This window comes from Nyctibius grandis, chromosome 14, assembly GCF_013368605.1.
Source record: "Nyctibius grandis isolate bNycGra1 chromosome 14, bNycGra1.pri, whole genome shotgun sequence".
Taxonomy (NCBI): domain Eukaryota; kingdom Metazoa; phylum Chordata; class Aves; order Nyctibiiformes; family Nyctibiidae; genus Nyctibius; species Nyctibius grandis.
This window is the reverse complement of record NC_090671.1, coordinates 3,990,213-4,010,731: the sequence shown is the minus strand read 5'-3', so window position 1 is coordinate 4,010,731 and position 20,519 is coordinate 3,990,213. Positions and strand designations below refer to the sequence as shown.

Below are 20,519 nucleotides of genomic sequence, written 5' to 3'. Positions count from 1 at the left end.
GCTGTCAAAAATGTGCTTCAGATGAATTCAATGCACTTCTCTCTTTGTGCTGGTCGTCTTGTTCCTCATCCTTAAAGTGCTTGTGTCTGTGTGTCCCTGTTTTGGAAGATTGTGCAGCCTTTTGAAGGACACTTTGGTTTCTGTGTAACCTTTAAAATCTACCAGGTTTGTTTAGCGTTTGTCTTGGGTTACCCTTTGAGATTTACAGAGCATTTGGTGTTTGTTTTGACTGTTAATTTATCTCACTCTCTTAGTAAGTCCAGTCTCTTCTGGCGGTGGGTGATAGGGTGGGTGGATTAGGATGCTCTCAGAGCCTGTTTGGAGTGCTGCACTTCAGGGTGCACACAGGCTCTTTTAGTCTGTGTGTTGAATGTATGATTGAAAGGGCTGTAAAATTAATGTGATGACAGAAATTAAATAAATGGTTAAATGTCTTAATCATTCAGACATGAAATGACCTCGCTGCATGTACTTCCCTTAGTGCTTCTAGGGTATTGGCCCATCTTTGGTGACAAAATACTCCCTAGTTCTGCTCTTGCGTAGTGGTGGGGCTTCCTCCGCTCAGCGCATGTATTCATTGTTAAGCTTCATATTGACATTTTAGTTGCAGGTTTGGAAACTTATTTTACACACTGCAGACATAAATGTCCCTGGTTATATTTACAGTATAGTGGCTGGTTAATAAATATGCGCATGGCAGGCTGTGGGATGATTGCCTGCTGTGGTATTCTTAACATGCCATGGAAATGGTTCTGTCTTCCTGAGTCACACTCATGTAGCAATAATGTACATGAAATGTTTTTTAAGACGTTATTTTAAAATGCCAGTGCTCATATTCAGCTGTTGACCAGAGGTATGAATGATGCAACGCTGAGAGTTGGTGGTCTTTAAATTGAAGAATTTATGCAAATGTACTTCAGGGGTTTTTCTAAGAAGCGTTTTGAAGCTGTACGTGTTCTACGGGTGCATAGTAGGGTAGCTGAATCGTACTTGGTGGAAAAGACTGGTTTAAATCTACTAACTGATCCAATGCCAGCACAGGTAAAATCCTTAGCTCCTCCCTTCGTCCAGACTAGGTGAATGCAGAGCTGCAGTATAAGATTCCTGATGCGTTTTAGTGTAATTTAGCCTAGAATTACGGGTGTGCAGTGTCACCTTGAAAAGTGTAACGCTGAGCTCTATGCATCCTGTAGGGGCACCTCAGGGATGCTGTGCTTTGTGAGCACTGTCAGCTGACAGTTAAATTGGGGCAACCAGGTCACTGCACGGGTTCTGCAGATGCTCTTCAGGTGGAACTTCTGGTGATGACTGGCGTCATGTGCCCAGCAGTCCTCACTGTTCGGAGATACTGCTGAACCTTAAACCTTCTCGGGTCTGGAAAATCAGCTCGTGTCGTTCTTGTGAGCGAGGGGAGCAGCGGCGGTGTGCTTTTCTCCATCAAACAGTTAAGCTACTTAGAAGCCACGCTTTTATTCTTTATAGAGAGGGAAATAAGGCAGTGGTTGCAAATGCACTTTATGTAATACACATAATTGTGCTTACATTATACACACTCCTTGTACTAATACAAACTCTTATGCATGCAGGTGACACTTTACTAGAAAGGTGAAACATCACAAATGTGTGATGGCCGTTTTTCTGAGCAGGTTTCCTGGAGCTTTTCTTCAGCCTCCCAGAGATCTGTTTGACAAATGGGTTTTGTTTTGTGTTTCAATAGTGCGTCCTGTAGCATAACTTAAAGTACGTTAGGGCAGATTTTAGCCATTGTATGCATAAGCCTCCCAATCCAACACACTTTCCTGTAGCTGCAGGGAATTTGGATTTGCATTTTTTGGAAAGCAGGAGGGAGCTGGGATTTGAATGGATTTTCATATGTAGTAGTTCTGGTTATAATATTCAGATTTTGTGTCTTCATCTCATGTGTGTAGCACTGATTGCAGCTAGACACAAGATATTGGATATATTAATGTGATTGTGTTGACATCTTTTGATTCTGCTTTGGGATTGAATGAATGCTGCTTTGCAGTTAAAGGCCATGTGACATCTGAAAAGAGAAGAAATGCTGATATAATTGATATTCTCCTTTGGAACTAAAACCAGCTATAGATTGCTGCAGTGCAGGTCTATGCCTTAGTTTGTTGCTACCAACTGTAGTGATCTGGTAGTTTGGCACAAACCCTTAATTTATTGTAAATATTTGCAAAGAATTCCGGCTACTTGACATCAGGTGGGATCTGAAAATCCCCTGATCAGAGACCTTTTAAAGAAAATTCAACAGCTGGGGAAAAAAAAATTATCTTGGGCTACATCTGATGCTGGTGAGGGGGTTCTGTGAGTGCTGGGGGAAACTGTGTGTGTTGCTAGTCGGCTTTATCAGCTGATACAGAAGACTTGCTTACACCACTGATTTCAGAATAAGCAACTTTTAGAATAAGCAACTTTTAGAATGGAGTGAAGGTTTCCAGTTGCTGCTTTGAACTTGCTCTTACACTTCCCGTTACAGTGCTGCTGTGGTAATTAAGCACTTCTCAACAGCCAAGTACTGAGTATTAGTAGTCATCTTTGTCCTTTTTGACATACTACTGCTAACTTATCACAATAGCATTAAAGACTATTCAAATGTAGTGCCACATTTAGCTACGTAGAAATATATATTTAAGTTCATGCTCAGAGAAATTAATATTCAGTATAAATATTGCAGATAACTGGGGAGGGGGGGCGAGCTCCCATTTTACAGAAAGTGTCTTGTCTTAAGAAAGAGCTAATGACTGGCCCGTGGTTGCACCGGGAGCCTGTATGAATTTGGGAGCTAATTCTCAGTAAGACCAAACTCCCTCTTATGGGCTGTTATTGGGATAGCAAATAGTTTCTTGTACTCAAATACTAGGGCTTGTAACTCTCTCTGCAGTCACTTCATGGTGAAAAATAGTGGATCTTGTTCGGTGTCAGTGGTGTTGTGTAAGCAAGTGTCCTTCCAAGTAGTTCAACTGAACGGGATAAGGTGTTGCTGGCTTGTGGTGGATTTAAGTTCACTCCATTGATAGATGAGGATGTAACTTTCAGGTATTCAAAAGTGAGGTGGAATTTCTCTTTTGTCCTACTGGATTTTTATCAAGATCCTGGTAATTCAAGAAGGCCGTCTTGTACTCTCTGAAGGTGAGACTACTGCTCTTCAGTAACTCTAGGAGCCCGAGGGCTTATCTGGAAGTGTTACTAGTTTGCTACTTGCACACAAATGTTTGAGCTCTTGTTAGCAGATTAGAAGTCAAAGCCAAAAACGTATCATAGCTTGAAGTACACAAGCAATGCTCCAAGACTGTATGAACCTTCATAGAAATCCTGTATCCTCCCAGTTTCCTTGCAGCTGTATTGACCGTGGAATAAAAATGTTGAAATCAGTCAAAACCATATAAAAGAACTTCATAAAAGTTTAGCTTGGATCTTGAATTTGTGCCTGGCAAGACTCGTCTTCTCAGTAACTATTAAAGTAAAAATTAATTCTGCCTTGTTGCTGAAGTTGCATTCCTTCATTACAAGGTCATCTAGTAATTTGACCTGATTTTAAAATCTGCATTGTTCCGACTGACCAGCCTCAAACCTGGAACCCAGGTTTATTTAGGGTTTGTACATTGCAATCCCTTTCTTACAGAAGGTAGTGGCAGATTGTTTGGAAAGTTAGAGAGGTGAGCATGCCCCAGATGCCTTTAAGTTCAGGACAGATCAGGCTTTACTCCGGAGGCCAATCGAGAGGCTGCTGCTGCTGTAGATGTGTCCTCTGAGAGGTTCTTGTGGGACTGTCAAGCATGTGAGAGGAGGAACAGAATGACCCGGCTCTGCAAAGTGAAGGATCTAGCTGTCAGCAGAGTAAATGTGCAGCATCTCTGTAGGGGCCATCTGGGGACGGGGGAAGGAGTGTGCCTCTGGAAAATGAGGCATTTCGAGGGTAGTATTTTGGAGTGGAGAGAAATTAGAAGGTGAGAAGGAGTTTGATCCTTCGCAGTTTTAGGTAAGACAGAAGCTGAGGACAGAGCACTGAGATTATTTAACGTTTGAGGAGGGACAGATGTGGTAAGAGATTATACAGTTCATGATGCAGCACTTGAAAATGCAGGCAAGTGCTGTAGGGTCTTGAAGTTCTGTTGTGTATTTACTTTCTTCCTTCAAAATGTCCTCAAACTGATTCAGTTCATTTAAATGAGTTTCTCTTTCTTCCAGTCTCTTCTGTCCTTAATGCATCTTGACAAATTTTGTATTGCATTCAAATTAAACTGAGGAATGTTTTCCCAAAATAATTTTTCTAATTGTAATCTCTTATGTGAAATCTGCAGTCAGTATGTCAAATATAATGTGCATTTATTGATAGAAGTTATTTCTTCTCATTTGTGTGGGCGCATACATAGAGAGATCGCTGCTTAATCGCTGGCTGCCTGACTGGTTCCTAGAAAATACACGGGAATTTCCTACCGTGACTCATCTTAGAAGTAGCAGATGCTGCGTGCGCTCAAACTGTTTATGGTAGTCTCTGGAGTCTCAATAAATATAATGGAGTGTCGGGGACTCAAAAGTATGTTGAATGACCTTAATGATTACACACTGCTACTGTTTGTGCCTTTTTAATGAGGACACTTAAGTGACATCTTTATAAAGGGTGCTTGCTTCAGTTTCTGATCTTTAGCACTACTGTGAAAATGTGTTTCCACTTTGAAATTTCATTTTCACCAGGAAATGGCTCTAGTTGTAGTACTTAATAGACCTTCCCCATCTTTTTTTTTTTTTTTTTTTTGAGCCATATGCCACTCACAAACAATTCAAGCACAAGTCCCTTATCAGAAGTGCTGTGGAGTTTCTTGGTAGCTGCAGATCTCAGATACAGGAGAAGTGACTCTGCAAGTGCTGCGCAATTACCAGCAGACTCACAACTGAAGTGCCTCTGAAGGGCTGAAGAATATGTTATGGTGTGTGGTCATGTTAGAGTGTGCAGCAGCACAAGGAGGGTGGGGTTAAAGATGTCCCAGAACTCTGCCCAGCTGGGATGTCCACCTGCCATTGGCACTTGTCTGCAAACTGGGAATTGAAGAGACAAGTTGCTGCTTGGGCTGGAGGTGATGGGGATGCCTGCCCTGGAACACAGCTCCCCCAGTGCTGCCATCTGAAGAGGCAGAGTGAGAGAGGAGGGTGGAGGAGGAGAGGACAGAGGCTGTTTGAAAGGGTATCAGAGGGAGTGGCTCTCCTGCAAGCTGCACGTGCAAGATACAGAGCTCTAGCTTGCAGAGTCTAAGAATCAGTTCTTGTTCCTGCGTTGCCCAAAGAAAACCAACCTGCTGCTTCCAAAGCTGACATGCCTGTTTCTTCCAGTGTGGAGGTCTGGATTCCTGTGGAGGGAGATCTTGCCTGGAGGCACACAAGGTGCTCCAGAGAAGTCCCAGAGTGTCAGTGGAGTGCTGTCGTGTCCAGACCCACTTTCAAATCTGAGAGCGCCATAAGACTTGTCCCATTCCACAGTTAAGTGAGGGTTGGCTTGCTGAGGGTAAAAGATAAAGCTTTGGGATGCAGCTGAAGGGCAGGCAGCTGGGCTGTTAGGGTGCAGGGCTCTGTGGTGATGCCCTTACCCAGCTCCTTTGTGTAGTACAAGCTGTAAGACCTGGAGACACATGGCCATCTCATGCTTGGGGAATATTCCCTGAATTAGCTCCCTTGGCTGTCCAGGACATGTGGTATTTGTCTTCCTGACGTATTTTATGAATGTATTTGAATGTGGGGCTTGTCAGGTTGGGAAGGTTGCCCATCCTTGTGTTGGTAGCTAATATGGAAATGAATAGAGGAACACTGGCTGGGCTTTCTCAGTCATTGACATTAGGTGCAACGTTGTTAGGAGGGCAGGTTTTTCATTTAGAAACACTAAATGAGCAGTGTGTACCTTCTTGGGCACACAGTGAGGTATCTAAGGAAGGATGGAATTACGTTGTTACTTGATGTTTTCAGGGGAAAAGGGCAAGTCCTTTAAGTGCTTTTCCTACTACCAACTGTGCTGACTGGGACCTTCTCTGGATTGCAGAAATGGGCTTTTCCTGTACTCACGGTAGAGCGAGCAAGCAGCAGCTCTCAGTGGAAAACAGCGATGTTGCGTTTGTAGCAAGAAGCCAATTTTGCAAAGCTAGACCCCATCGGCGGATCCCGGCCCGTGAGTGCTGTGGTGAGTGGAGCAGGGAGGGGTGCTCCGTCCCTGCTGCGCCGGGGGAAAGGGGAAGCCTGGAGCTGAACCTCGCCGCTGCGTTGCACTTCCTTAGCAGAGCAAGATGAGGAGAAGGCAGTTCCTCTGCTCGGCTTCATGTATATTTAATAGAGAGTTTAAGCACAGTATAGGTTTGCTCCGTAAGCTCTTTGTACTCTCCCATATTCTCTGTGAAAGTTTGTTTCTGACCAAGGAAAAATGTAGTTGTGTTTTTTCAGCAGCATCTGCATGCAGCGTGATTTCAAATGGTTTGAAGCTTCTGTGTTCACGTTTGCAAGATAACTTCTGTGGTCAGTTATTTCAGTGGGATTCTTTTTTTCCCCCAAATCACAGGATACTGAAATTTGGTTACATTAGGAATGTTCAGCTCTGATGTATGTTGTTTGTATGCAAATAGTTGATGCTTTTCTCCTGCAGTTACACTTGTGAAAGTGTTGACTTTTTCAGTATTATGAATGCTACAAAGAGAAAAATCACAAAATGGTTATTTGATACAAAAAGGGCTGATCAGGAGAGCTCAGTGCAGCTGAAGGGTTTCTCTCCTTGGAGGCAACTGCTTTAAAATTGTAGGATATACGTGTAAAATTCATGGTAGCTCTGGTAAACCTTGTAAAGCCTTTGCTCTTGTCATATTAGGTGGAGTTATACATTTATACTATATATACATCAGTTATGAAGACCCAGAAAGGAGTTTTTCCTCAGTCTTCCTGCCTAGAATATCCCCTTCTAGTGGGAGGAGTGACTAGATGCTCTGTACAGTGGTGACCCTGGTACAGGTGACTTTCCGTAGTCCCCTGAGCTCCTTTAGGAGTTTACGCTGATGTGACCATATTGTAAAATATTGAACTATCATGAATTTTTCAGTTAATGCTAGAATTTTTCATTCTTTTAATTAGTGGTAATATGCCTCAATCAACTTTATTCATCGAGCGTCTCTGAAAGCTGTGCTTAATATTGACTAGTCAAAATAACAGGTCTTCCAAGCTAACCTGCGTTGGAGAAGCTCTCCCCAGTTAAAAACATTCATCACTTAGACACTGCAGTGTGTAGAAAATGTATCTTTTAGTCTTTCAGTCAGCTTTTAGTTTCTTGCTAAATATATAGGAAAAATATAAGTATAATCTTCTGGCTAAGGTACAGGATTGGATTCTTTCATAGTTTTGCTACCAGTACCCCTTCGGTTCATTGTGCCTCAGATGCTGAATCCCTAAAATGGGGCTGTTAATATGCACAGGAGGCACCAAGAGCTAAAATAGTGCTGGAGACTTTTTCAAAAACTGATAATTCCTTGAGGTGTTCATAAAGCGGGGAGCAAAACTCTTGAAAATTTGATCAGCTGCCAGTTCCTTCAGTAGCCGCTGGATGCCGAAAGCTTTTTATAGCTGTGCTAACGTCTCTGAAGGCTGTTAGGCTAATTAATGTTTAAGACTCTTGAACAGAGCATGGCATGAGAAGAGCAGCTTTTCGAAGGCAGCGTAGGGAGGCAGGCACGAGCTTGGCTTCAGGGAATGGGAAGGCAAAGGATGAACCAGTGTTTGGGTTGATTAAGTTTGTGTCTGTTCTCTCACTTAAAAATACCCTGTTTGTGTTTTTTAGAGAATTACTGTTATTTGGTGTGTTGAATTGACAGGAGTGTGTGTAGTATCCTTCTCATGGACTTTTTTTTAAATATCTAAAGCCAATTTTAGTATTAAAAAAAAAAAAAAAACAGAATGGCCTTGTTAAAAGTATATACCCCTCAAAAAAAGTTTATTTTCTGTGGTGTGAGTGTGGCTAAGCCTGATAAAATGGTCATGAATATGTTCACAGTCCAGCAAAACTTTTAAATTTCTCCCGCCTGCAAAACAATATTTATATTCTCTCTGTTTATTTTCTCTTTCTCTGGGAAAATAAACATCTTTTTCTTGTGCATAAACCTGTTATGGATCCTAAAAGGAGTGTTTCCTCATGAACACTGCCAGTTTCCTGCGCAAATGCCTTCAGTGCGATGCAGAACGTTATCAAGCAGCAGAAAACCTTTATCCTGTGGGCACGGTCAGAGCTTCTGCTGCTGTAGTAAGGCTGCATGATGTTCTTTATCAGTAGAAGTTTGTTTTCATGTACTGAAAACTTGCTAAACAAATGTACCAAAAAAACCCTCAAACCTCGTTTCCCTGCTCTTCCTCCTCAACACGTACTTCCCCAAAGTCTGAATTATTCATGGTAAAATATTAAGTGGAAAAGAAAGTGTAACCACAAGATAGGAATGGTTGCATAGGTGTTTGTATAAATCTACCTGGACAAAAAGATTGGGTTATTTCTGGAGAATTTGCCTTAATATTGTGAAGCATTTATTTTTGTGGCTGTCTTAGATCCCTCTGTCTCGCATAGGTACGTTTCTTAGAGGAAACTAAACTGAGTACCCCCACCCAAACAGGTGAAGGTCTGGCAGCGTGAACAGAGGAGAATGAAACATGGGAAAATGGGCATTTTACCCAGCACTCGCGATGGCAGAAGGACTTCGGTCTGTCTTAATAGAAAGCAGAACTGGAACAGAGTGACGTAAATGACTGACTTCTTCTGATTTAAGGCCAAAAACATTGCCTGCAGGGGGAAATACTCTTGGCAAAGACATTACTAGTGAGGAAAGCTTTGCTGTAGCAGTTAAGCTTCGTTGTCTCTAGATAAAAACCTCGTGTATTTAATCTTCATTCAGGCTTTTTTTTTTTTTGCCTGGTTAAACAGGTAAGAAGTAGGGCATCAAGATCATATCAGTGAGTGAACTTTAGATGTTTTATTCAGCAAAAAGACCATTTTGGTTTCTCTTAGAAAAGTTTAATGGCTTAATTGCATGAGATTTAAGATTATTTTATGATACTGAAATTCTACTACAGTCTTCAAAGACTGCTTTGTTTACTGTTGCTGCCAAGGCAAGGTTTGCAGAAAAATGTAGTGGAGGATTTTGAAATAGAAAATGGGGAGTTCCTGTCAAAAGTCAAGCTGGGTAGGGTAGAGTTAAAATTAAGGATACCCAGCTGTATCTGGTGGTCTTAATATCTGTCTTTTTTTTTCCCTGCAAAGACAGCAGAGAACATAAATAAGCAATTGTATAACTAGGGCCTTGCTCACACAGTAATGGTAACTTGTAGTGATTTTATCTCAATATTTGTCCAAATAAACAAAGCTTTAAGTGGTCAAGTGATGCCTCAACATGTGTGTCTCAAAATCACTAGCCCATAGCTACTCCAGCGGCTGTGTTTTAATCCAGAAGAAGGGTAGAGCTAGATCTGTTTGGTTTGTATACGTGAGGAACCTTACGGGGTGTTTGCTCTTAGTTGAGCCAAGCTAATGCTGGAGAACAAGGAGGAATGGGATGCTACAGTGCGGACCCGTCCCACCTGGGTGTAGCTGCTCCAACACGCCTCTGCCGCTCGCTCTGCTCCACACCAAGCATCAGCTGAAGAAAGTTGTTTAGATCAGATGAGGAAATCCTGGAGCACTGGGATTGCTAGATGGCAATATTTCTATTGTCTTAGTTTTGGCGATGGTCAAATGTAACTGTTTGCAAGTGGTGACCAGTAAGTAAGGCCCAGTACTGAGTGCAGCCTTGTAGGTGAATGCTGGCTCGTGTGTTGTGCTTTTGCTCAATATTTTGATTAGCGTATTATCCATAGTAACTAAACTTCAAATAATAACTTCTTATTCCCAGAACATCCTTGGAATAAGTTTGACAGCTCCAAAGAGCTTTAGAAAGTGTAACTGGAATTTGTCTGTTAGATGAAAACAAATCTACAGAAGGAAAAATTTACTTTTCCTTTCCTTGTGTATGTAAAAGCTGTTGCCCCAGGAACTTGCCACAGAAATAATGAATAAAAAGACTCTTGATCTATTTCCTATCTTCAGCTGTTATTCACTCTCAACATTGCTGGAAAACACTGCTGTAACATATCAAATAGAACTGCAATATTTGGCAAGGATAATTTCTTATTGGGAACAATAAATGTGGCTTAAAACAGTTTTCATTACTGGTCAGATTAACAAGAAGTTTGGAGTCAACTGGTAGGAGCAGGTGTGTTTTTTCAAGGAAAGAAAATAATGAACTGAGGAGATGATGTAAGGAGTAAACGTGCTGGATTGCAGTGGGAGTCTGACAGGGACTTATTGTCAAACTCTGGATCAAGAAAAGAGAACTGAAGTAAAGCTATAGAGAGATGGTTATAGCGTGTGGGTGCTGGGAGCAGGGGGACTGGGCGGGGGTGAGGGACTTGTGTGTTATTGTGAAGGATGCTGAACTCGATCTTCTCAGAGATGGGAACAAAAGCCCATTGAGTGAGCAAAAATAAATAACCTGCCTCCAAAGGAGGTGCTGCTGGGTGTTTGCTTTGACCCCGGTCTCGGGCAGTCACTGCTTGTCTTCTCACTGAGGTGGAAGTGTTCTCTGTTCTCCCCTGCAATTATCTGAGCTGTTAGTCCTGAGCCTTGTGCTCAGTATTACAAATCAGTGAATACATTAATTGAGAAGGCTTTGGTTTTGTATTCACTATAGGAACACATTTTTATGTCCATCTATCTGAATTAGCTGTTGTATTTTTAAGCTGAAACTTGTTACCTTTTGGCAACGTTCCTTGCTCTGCCTCTTCTCAGAGGGGAGAAGAAAGGACAGCCTTGTCGTGTGCTGTTTCCCGTCTTGTTTAATGCATCATTACCCCTTCTATTCATCCCCTGTGTAAGCTGCCTTTATTTTCAGTTTACCTTCATATTGATGTCTTCCCCTACATCTAATGCTTTTATTTCTTTTTCTGCTTTATTTCTGCTGCGTTTTTCATGTATCTGATGTGGGATATTGTATTTGGGTAATAGGGTATCTTTGATCCTTAATTTCTGTTGTGACATTAGTACTTTTGTCATGGCTTTCTCTCATTGTATTTATGCATCCCAACACTCCATTTGCCTTTTTGACTGCCTCTGCACAGGGAGCAGATGTTTTCAGAGAGCTGTCTACAGCAACCCCCAGGTCTTTTTTCCTGTGTGGTTACAATTAATTTAAAATTCAGCAGTGTGTGCGAGTAGCTGAAAATATCATTACTGCTGTATGCTACCCTACTTGTGTAACAAATGTGTTTCATCAGCCACTGCTCTGCTTCTGACTTCTCTCAGGTCTGAGCCACTCAAGGTGGATCTGGCTGTGTTTGGTTTTAACATAATGGGTTCATCACCTCTGCTATGAACGAATGTTATCTACAAGATAAGTGACTGAAGCCTATTAGGTGTTGTTAAGTTTAATGTATACCAATCTGTGTCATTAATGTAGATGCTTTCTCAAAAATAGCAAACAACTAAATGGCTATTTTGGTGATGATTCAAAATAGTAAAGTGTCATTAGAGCAAAAATAAGACTCAATCACATCTTAGGGCAGTCTCTAAACGGTCTTTTCTTCTATGCAGTAGTGTTTACCAGTAAGCCTGGATTTTGTTGCTTCTTAGCCGTTGAACACACACATTCCAACATCAGTTGCCAGTTCCTTGGCTGCTGCTTATACAGAAAGACAGATATTTCTAAATTATTCTTAGGGTATGGTCATCTTTCATTTTGTTTGATATCCTTTTTGTTATATTATCTTGTTTAAGTGATGTCTCTGATCTGAATTTCTCTTGTCTGTTCCCTCCTGCCCTCAAATGCCAGGGTAAGTGCCTGCCACTGCCACCCACAGAAGACACCTTTATGGAGCAGCCCTTTTGTCCCTGCAGCCACCCTCCCAAATCCTGTCACCTTTTATTTTTGTGCAGATATGCAGTAATCTGGTGTGATTTAGGTACTTTGCATAGAGGTTGGGCCAGCAGTTAGTAAGTTTGACCCTCCCCTCATAACAGCTTGCTTTCATTGACTGTGTAAGTCTTTAGATGTTTTCATCAGGTAGCCCAGCGACCAGAGAATTTAATTTAAGATTTGATAATAATTTCTCTGTGCTGTCCTTTGCAGCATCAGTTTTTCATTATTGGGAATTACAGCAAATGGAAATGCACTCCATGGTTTTGCTAAAAGCTTTTCTGTTTGGTCGGAAGAGGACTGCTTCTTGCGTTATCTGTAATGTTCATAGCACAGCATATTGCACTACCGAAGTAGCTCATAAAATACTCTGTTGCCATGGTGATCTACCTCCCCTTTTCCTAAAAGGACCCACTAGGTCCCGGGAGACTGAATCTGCTTCATTTGCCAGTCCCATCCCTTATTTTACTCTTATTTCTCTCTTGGTTTCTTGAGGACACCAAGTAGGTTTTGTTTACTGATAATTTTTTCTCTCCGGGTTTAGCATTCTGAAATATTAAATCTTAGTACTTTAAAACTCATCCGAGGATATGCCTGTACTTAAGGATGCAGTACTGAAACTTGCATTTTGAATTTCAAGTGGAAAAATGAAATTTAGGCATAGATTATTTATTTAAAATGAGAATTAATGTCAGTTAAAACTGTATATTGATTCTTGTGGCTGCAATGCTAATTAAGAAACAAAAGAGTAAAAGAGGGTGCTGAGGGGACAGGTACTTGCGAGTTTGCATATCCTGACCCAGGTGGGTATTTTGCTTCTTCACTGCCTGCCTCTGCTGATAGCACTTCGGCTGGGACCAAAACTGTGTGTGTCTGAAGAAGGCTCTGAGCTGACCTGCAGAGTGCTGGCTGTTCACGAGCTGAGTTAATCCCCTCTGTTGTCCAGTTATTGAAAGAGCCTTTGAGTGCTGTATATTCTTATATCCTGGGGGTGATGGCATGGTACGGTGAGATGTACTTTCAGTATTAACTCAGAATTATTTGTCTGCTAAAGCAAAATAGTTGTTTCAGTTCAGTCTTTTTTTTTTTTCCAGTTTTACACTGGAACTTATAATTTGTAGCTTGACAATATATTGAGGCTTTTTTCTTTTTTCTCCCCCCCTGCAAAATGTGTGATCTCCATTACTCCATGACGCTCTCCTAGCTGGTAAGGAGCCATTGGTCATTCCTGATTATAGCCCTGGCTAAAAACTGGTACCATTCACTGCAGGTTTTCTTTCTGTCCCAACAGCCTGCTCTGCGAGTTGAGAACACAGGATTTCCAACTTCACACAGAATCACAGAATGGTTGGGGTTGGAAGCGACCTCTGGAGATCATCTAGTCCAACCCCCTGACAAAGCAGGGTCACCCAGAGCATGTTGCACAGGGTTGCGTCCAGGCAGGTTTTGAATATCTCCAGAGAAGGAGACTCCACAACCTTCCTGGGCAGCTTGTTCCTGTGCTCTGCCACCCTCACAGTAAAGAAGTTCCTCCTCATATTCAGATGGAACTTCCCATGTTTCAGCTTGTGCCCATTGCCCCTTGTCCTGTCACTGGGCACCACTGAGAAGAGTCTGGTCCCCTCCTCTTGACACCCATCCCTAAGGTATTTGTAAGTGTTGATAAGACCCCCTCTCAGTCTTCTCTTCTCCAAGCTGAACAGACCCAGCTCTCTCAGCCTCTCCTCATAAGAGAGGTTCTCCAGTCCTCTGATCATCTTTGTAGCTCTTCGCTGTACTCTCTCCAGTAATTCCTTATCTTTCAGTGTTGTCTTTGAGACAATTATTGTATCCTGGTGTTTTATACACGAGCATATTAACACCACAATTGTTTTCTTAGCTTGCTTGTCAAGTACAAGGAATTAGCAAAAGTGGTAATGGTATATTAATTATAGGAAAATACTGTTGATTCCTGAAGGGGTGACTGCAGCACTCCACTGGTGAGCTGCCAGAGTCTGCAATACTCACCCAGGAACCTCCTTGGGGAGAGAAAGTGTGTGTAGGCTTCAGGATGAGGTAGTCGTTATATTCTGATAAACGAGTGGCTCAAAATTACCACTTTTCTTGAAAGTCTCAGTGACTGAAACTCCAGTGGAGATGGTCTGATAGCCACATTGGAGGGTTTTGGCAGCGCAGGCAGAAGCAGTCCCTGCCCCTGGCTGTTTATTCCTGTGTGCATGGATAGAGGCGGTGTGAGGTTGGGGAACAAATCTGGGCAGAAAATGAACCCTTTTTGCTGGGTTGTTACTTGGTTGGATCAGCTTCTTGATCGAGTGAGCGTGGGGTTGTACAGGTGGCCGTGCTAGCACGATGGAGAGGGAAGGCTGCTGCTGAAAGCAATTAATGAAATGCGGATAAAAGTTTGGTCTCCCGAGTCCTGGATTTTTTTCATGCCTCGCTAAATTAAGGGGGAGTTATCTAAAGCAGCATAGACAAGCACGGGTGTGTAACGCAGTTAGGTTACCAGTTAACTTTTATCTGAATTAGTCAAAACTGCTTAAGATGCTGCAGAGCTGCACTCTAGAATCCCAAACCTCAGTTTGTGCATGTGAATACAGGAAAGCTCCTGGGGCCGACCCAAAACCTTACTGCAGAGCACTGGAGCAGCTGATGCAGTGGTGCTTGCCGGGCTCTGCAGGAGGCCTGAAGCAGGTTCAGGAAAAGGGGTGGTGGTCAGAAACATGCGTTAGGGATGGAAGGTGCCGCAGATGAATATGCATGTTAGCACACTCACTGCATAACGAAATGGCAGTGGAAACAGCTTCTGTAGTGTCTCAAAGTCCTGATAAAGAGTCGCAGGAAATAAGGACAGCCTCCTGCGCCTGTGACAGTATCTGTGCTCTTTCTCCATTCACCCAGTCAGGATTACATTTTATTCCTGCCCCTTCTTGAAATAATCTGCGTACAACGCTTGGTTTTGAAGAGGTAGCAAGACCACCTAGGTGAAGCATGCTGTGTATAGTGAATTTCCTTAATGTTAAATTTTTTCTCTTAACCTAATAAGTATCAGACCATTAGACATGTTCTTTGGTTCCTCTCTGAGCTGATGTCCTGCTGGCTGCTTTTTAAAGAACATAACACAAATGCGAAGCCTTTCCTGAACCTCTTCAGGTGATGGAGGAAGTGCATACTTTTCTCAGAATAAACAACAATGAAAGTGAAACAACGTTCCCTGCCTTCTGTATATCCAAAACCTAAATTACCTGTATGCCTTTTTTTAGTGGAGTTATTGAGGGAGGGCCTGAATCAAATCAAGTCCATTTTAACCTCTACTCAAATGCTATGACTTTTCTTTTTTATTTTAACAAGTAAATTTGTACATATGTGTTTTAAAATGAAACCTATTTTCTTCCTGTATTAAACTACATTCAGAAAAGAGCTGCTGGAGGTGCCAGGAGAGATGCAAATATGAATGTGACCCTAATAATATAAATGTTCCTCTGAGCATATTAGTAGTTTGTGGCCCAGCTCTCTGTAAAGCGTAATTGCCAAAACCAAGCTGTGAGATAACAGCAGTAGTTGTGCTTTTCCTTAAGTGAACTTGTGAGAAGATGGAGGAAACTCATGTCTGTATATTTGTTCCTAAAATAGAAAAAGCTGTGAAAAAACCCCTGGAGATCTGGAACCGTCACGGAACAAACTTACCAAGGAAAAAAAGGACCAGCGGTAACGAAGGGAGATACTCAGCGGTTTGTCCTGATAGTGCTGCGGTCCGTGTCCCGCGCTCACCGGGGCAGCAGCAGGATGCGGGCATGGGGCAGAGGAGTAAATGCCTGTTAAAATACTTTATTTTTTAGTTTGTATGGCCGAGCATTATTACTTGTATCGCTTGGTGAGTAGTTGGTAACCCTGTGAGATAGGAGAGGGCTTTAGCAAGCAGTGGCGCTTTCCATTCGGTGTGCAGTACTTTCCAAGAGCTTAGTGCAGCACTGGTCTGAGCCAGCCCTATTGAGTGGCCAAGGTCGTGCTTGCAGGGTGAAGGAGTTACTTCAGCAGCAGTTGTCTGACGTCGAGGGTACTTGGTGATGAGGAAATCACTCCCGCTTGTGGTGTTGAGGTACTGCGGGAATTAATACCTTGGGAAGGTTGCATGTGTTTATAAATCTGATACACTTACTTGCTTGTATTCACATCTTTAAGAGATCTGGGGTGATTTATTTTATGAACGTTCAGTCGGCCAGAAAACCAGCTTCCAATGTCAATGTGTGTGATGGGGAAACCAGCCAAAAAATAACACAGCAGGTGATGATTCAGTGAGACTGCAGCCCCAGCGCTTTCTAATCTGGAAAGCTCGGGTTTGTTTGTAGTTGCTGCGTTCTCTGGGTGACCTTGAACAGGTTTTGTTTCTCGTTTTATCAGCTTCTGTGTTTTGTAAAGCGTGGACAGTACTGGCCTCAAAACCTCCGAGGGACAAAAGTACATGGACGCCCTTAGAGGGTTCCAGGTAACAACAAAAAAAAACCCCTTGCTGTGTGATGCTCCCTGCTGCATCCTCCAGTCCCGCAGAGCTTTAGCCCTGCCTCATGCACCAAGTAACTGCTGGCTTCACTGAGGCTGCCCAAGAAATTAAATGTCTGTAGTTGTAAAACAGACTGTTGGACCATTTTATTAGTGTATTGTGCAAAGCTGGATGCTCTCATGATGTGTGGCGTTGTTTATGGATGGTTTACTACTGTATTATGGCAGATAAAAATATATTTGAGACTTCCATGATCCTGTGATAGCTGCTCCATGTAAATAATTGCTGTGATTGTCATAAGGATGTTAAAATGATCCTGAAGAAGAGGTATCAGTAAGAGGCCATCTCATAAGTGCATGTGATGGCTGATACAACAAACCTTCAGTTCTTTCTGGATGTTGAATAAAAGCGGGACATTATCTTTTCTTTCCAGATTTTCAGCCACCCAGTGCTCTCCTCATAGAGGATAAACGCTCTCCTCTTGTACACACTTATTAGATTATAATAATGATGTTTTGGACATTAGACGTCCGTATTTCACTTCTGTGTGTCTTTTATTGCTAGCCATAAAAAATGCATATGCTAGAAAAGAATAAACTTAGAAAACCAGTGGGTGAGTCATGTTATATTAATGACTGAATCTGTCTTGGCTGGTACATGCTAGATTAAGTTTGTCTTCTTTTAATAACAGTATTCCCAAATGAAATTGAATTTTTGTGGATTTTTCAAAATAAGCTTTTTCATGTTTAATTCCACTCCTGAAGCAGACTTTGAACACCTGAATGAAACAGATGTAGCCATTTTTAATGATACGAGTGTGGAAAAAATTCCTGTTATATATGTTAATGGTTGCAGTCGTGCCTGTAAATAGGTCAGGGCGAGAGCTGGATGTGTTGGAGTCGGTCAGTGGGGGCGGACCGAGCTAAAATGATAAACCCAAGCAGTCAAAAAGGCTATTTCCTAAAGTGTTATCTCTGGCTGGCACGGAGGAGGCAGGAAGGAAGGAGATCTATAAAAGAAGTGTGTGGTAGGGAGAGATTCACGGGGCAGAGAAAAGGGGTGTGTGAGGGGGAAGCGTAACGCAGTGAAGACTGGACATCGGGGGGGAAATATATGGGAGTGCTGTGGCTTTGCCTGCTGCTTCTTAACCCAGCAGCAGTGCGAGGTGAGGATTCAGAAGCTGTTCTCTCTAAACCGTATCACTGGGGAGGACAAACAACATGGGCTGCACTGTGAAACTCTTTAGAAATTAAGAGGGCTGGGTTTTTATTAATAGTAGGCTCATAATGAAGATCCATGGGTTTCCTTAGAATCATGAAGAACATACTGCACGCTTGCCTTTCCCTGTCTCATCAAACATAAGGAATTTTTTTAAAAATCACTGTTTTGTTGTGAGAGGTACTCTGACCCTCCGTGACCAGAGACTGTCTTTCCCCCCCTCCCCTCCATGAGTGCAGTCTGCGTCTGTTTTCTTACTTTTTGTTAAGGACCTGCTGCATGACTCTCTCTTTTGGCCAGTTTTACTGTGGTAGAGCTTCCAGAAAATCGCTATCTGAGTTACATTTTCTTGCAAAAGGAATATAAACAGTTTTTTAAATAGAAACCTACTTTTTCAAAGTCAGCTAGTGTTACAACAACAGCTACACTAGCAGCACACTGTTACATTATCTTATTCCTTGTCTTGCATTTACATAACTAAGTCACTTTTTGCCCCAAATGATATCACAGGCTTTTCATACATAAATATATACCTGTCCCTCCACTAAAACACTCCTTTTCCTTGGGTAGCACAAAATAACTGTGCAGTAGCACGATTATATGTTAACCTCGGTTAAATCTAACTATTCTCTGTGGTTTCTAACTTACGCTAAGGGGCAAATCAAAGTGATGCCGTCCGAGTTAACGATATGAACTCTAATTTTAAAACTCATAGAATTTTTTAGTGTTCAGAGTTATTATAACAGTCACTTCCTACCTTTCTGAAAAACTGAGCTTGAAATGCAGACGGACATATGCTTGCAGCCTCATTACGCATTTACTATTTAAATGATCTGGTGGCCACTGTGATTGCTTCAGTGTCAGCGGTGTTGATCCTACAGCTTTGAATTGTAATGCAGGTGAGTAGGAGGAGGTCAGCTCTCACTGCAGCATCATCCTGGACACTCTGGAGGGCTGTGGGAATAGATTTATCCAGTTGCTGTCTTTTTTTTTGTTTTAGTATGTGATGATCAAAATATAAACATCTAAAAATAGCTTTAAACCACAAAATGGATACGGCTCTTTGGAAGCCATTACATTAATAGGTAGGAAACTCTGAGTGTGCTCGTGTCCCTTCAGGCTTTCATAAACAAATTCGGTGACTTATTTTTGCCTCTGAGTAGCACACAGCAAATAATCATGAATTTATAATTGTCCAGAGTTCACTGTCTTTTAAGCAACATGATGAAGAGCCTGATATGCTACAGAAAAAAATCTGATGAAAATAGGGAGGCAATTTCCTCAATTTCATGACCCTTATGTGATGTTTTAGAGATGGTTTGATGACAAGATCTGATGAAATTTATGTTTCTCTGTGATGCTATTTGAGCTTATGTACATTAGGATTTAAAATGATTCGTGTATCTTTCCTCCCCTCCAGATGTACTACTGAATTATTTCAAGGTTGCAGTGATGAAATACTATGAAATGTTGTTGTTCAGAGCAAGAAGCTTTTTTGTTTCCTTTTGTTAACTACACAAAGCTTATTTCATGACTCGAAGTTTTTAAACTTGTAAAATAAACCTGCAAAACCCTAATAATGCACTCTGGATTTTATTATAAAATACAGGTTCTGGTCCAAAAAGTGTAATAATATGAATCACCCTTAAACAAAATAAGGGGATACATATTTTCATTACATTGTTTTAAATTTAATTGGAAAATTATTGGGAAGCATCACCCAGTGTCTCTTGCTGTGAAGTTTTGCTTTTCATTACATACCTGTTGTGAAGAATGATGCCGTTTGACTTTTTAAATAAAGCTTTTCATTTGGTTTTAGAGGGTTCTTTATCTATTTATAGTATCATTGATTTTAAAGTTTTTTTTCAAATATTCTACCCATTATCTTGGATTACTACATTATACATATTTAGCAAAGCAGAGAGAAGGTAAAGGGCTGGCCTCCTGCCTGTAAGAGACAAGTGTCCAGGTACTAAGAAATGCAATCGTACCTTTTATTTCAGTTTATTCTTAAAATGCCACTTGCAGACAAGATTTGGGAGGTACCAGCTCTTGTTTGCTACTTTTGATGACTCTCCCAGTTGGGCTGATCACCTGAGTTTTGAACTCATTCTCACTTTTCTCACAATTTTGTCATTAAAACATCGTGTGATTTTTTTTTTTTTTTGACAGCTGCAAAATTTTCAAACCACTAAAACATCTGCAGCAGGATAGTCAAAAACGAATGTCTTTTAAAGTCATTTGCTGAATTTTGAGCTATGTGGATATTAGGGAAAAATACCCTAATAAAAAACCACGAACAAGACCCTCAACTTTTGCTTTATGGACGATAGCAAAGCAGGGCTGTTCCTGGCAGCACTTTTGAGGCTCTGTTGGGGAACCTGTCTAAGAGGTACCTGAGTTTTGAGCTGGAATGCTGACACATTTCCTTGTTTCTACTGTTCCCATCCTGTGAACATAGCAGATAGTGTGGTAAACATTTCTGCTTTGTAGGTAATGAAAATACTAGAGTTGTATGAAGCCCTTAGCAAATGAGTGGTGTTCTCTGTTGTGCATCTGGGGGTAAAAGGCTCCGTTGTCACAAGATGGTCTATAGGAACGTGTTACTGGGAGAGGCCACCTTGTTGTCAGATTTCTTTACCTGCTTTCATAGAAGTGTTTTGGATGTGAAGGGGTGGTTACTGTAGAGAAAAATTACAGGTACCCTTCTTAAACTGGATTTATTACTTCAGAAGGGCTACCCAGTGCTCAGAACTAGGTGTGAGATTAAGGACTATGCATTGACCTAAATGAGTGTATCAGAAGTACGTTAGGTGTACGCCTAT

At 41.7% G+C, this 20,519-nt stretch overlaps 1 protein-coding gene across 6 annotated transcripts in view; it reads left to right on the top strand.

Annotated features, from left to right (window-relative positions):
- The window catches only part of TAOK3 (TAO kinase 3), a 93,649-nt gene that overhangs the window by 14,819 nt on the left and 58,311 nt on the right, over positions 1-20,519 (top strand). The window contains exon 1 of one of the 6 annotated variants that reach the window (XM_068412404.1): positions 6,114-6,193. The exons of the other annotated variants lie outside the window; for them this stretch is intronic. The gene's annotated coding sequence lies outside the window, so the exon portion shown is untranslated. Of the gene's footprint in view, positions 1-6,113; positions 6,194-20,519 lie in introns of those variants that run through there. 6 annotated transcript variants of the gene reach the window in all.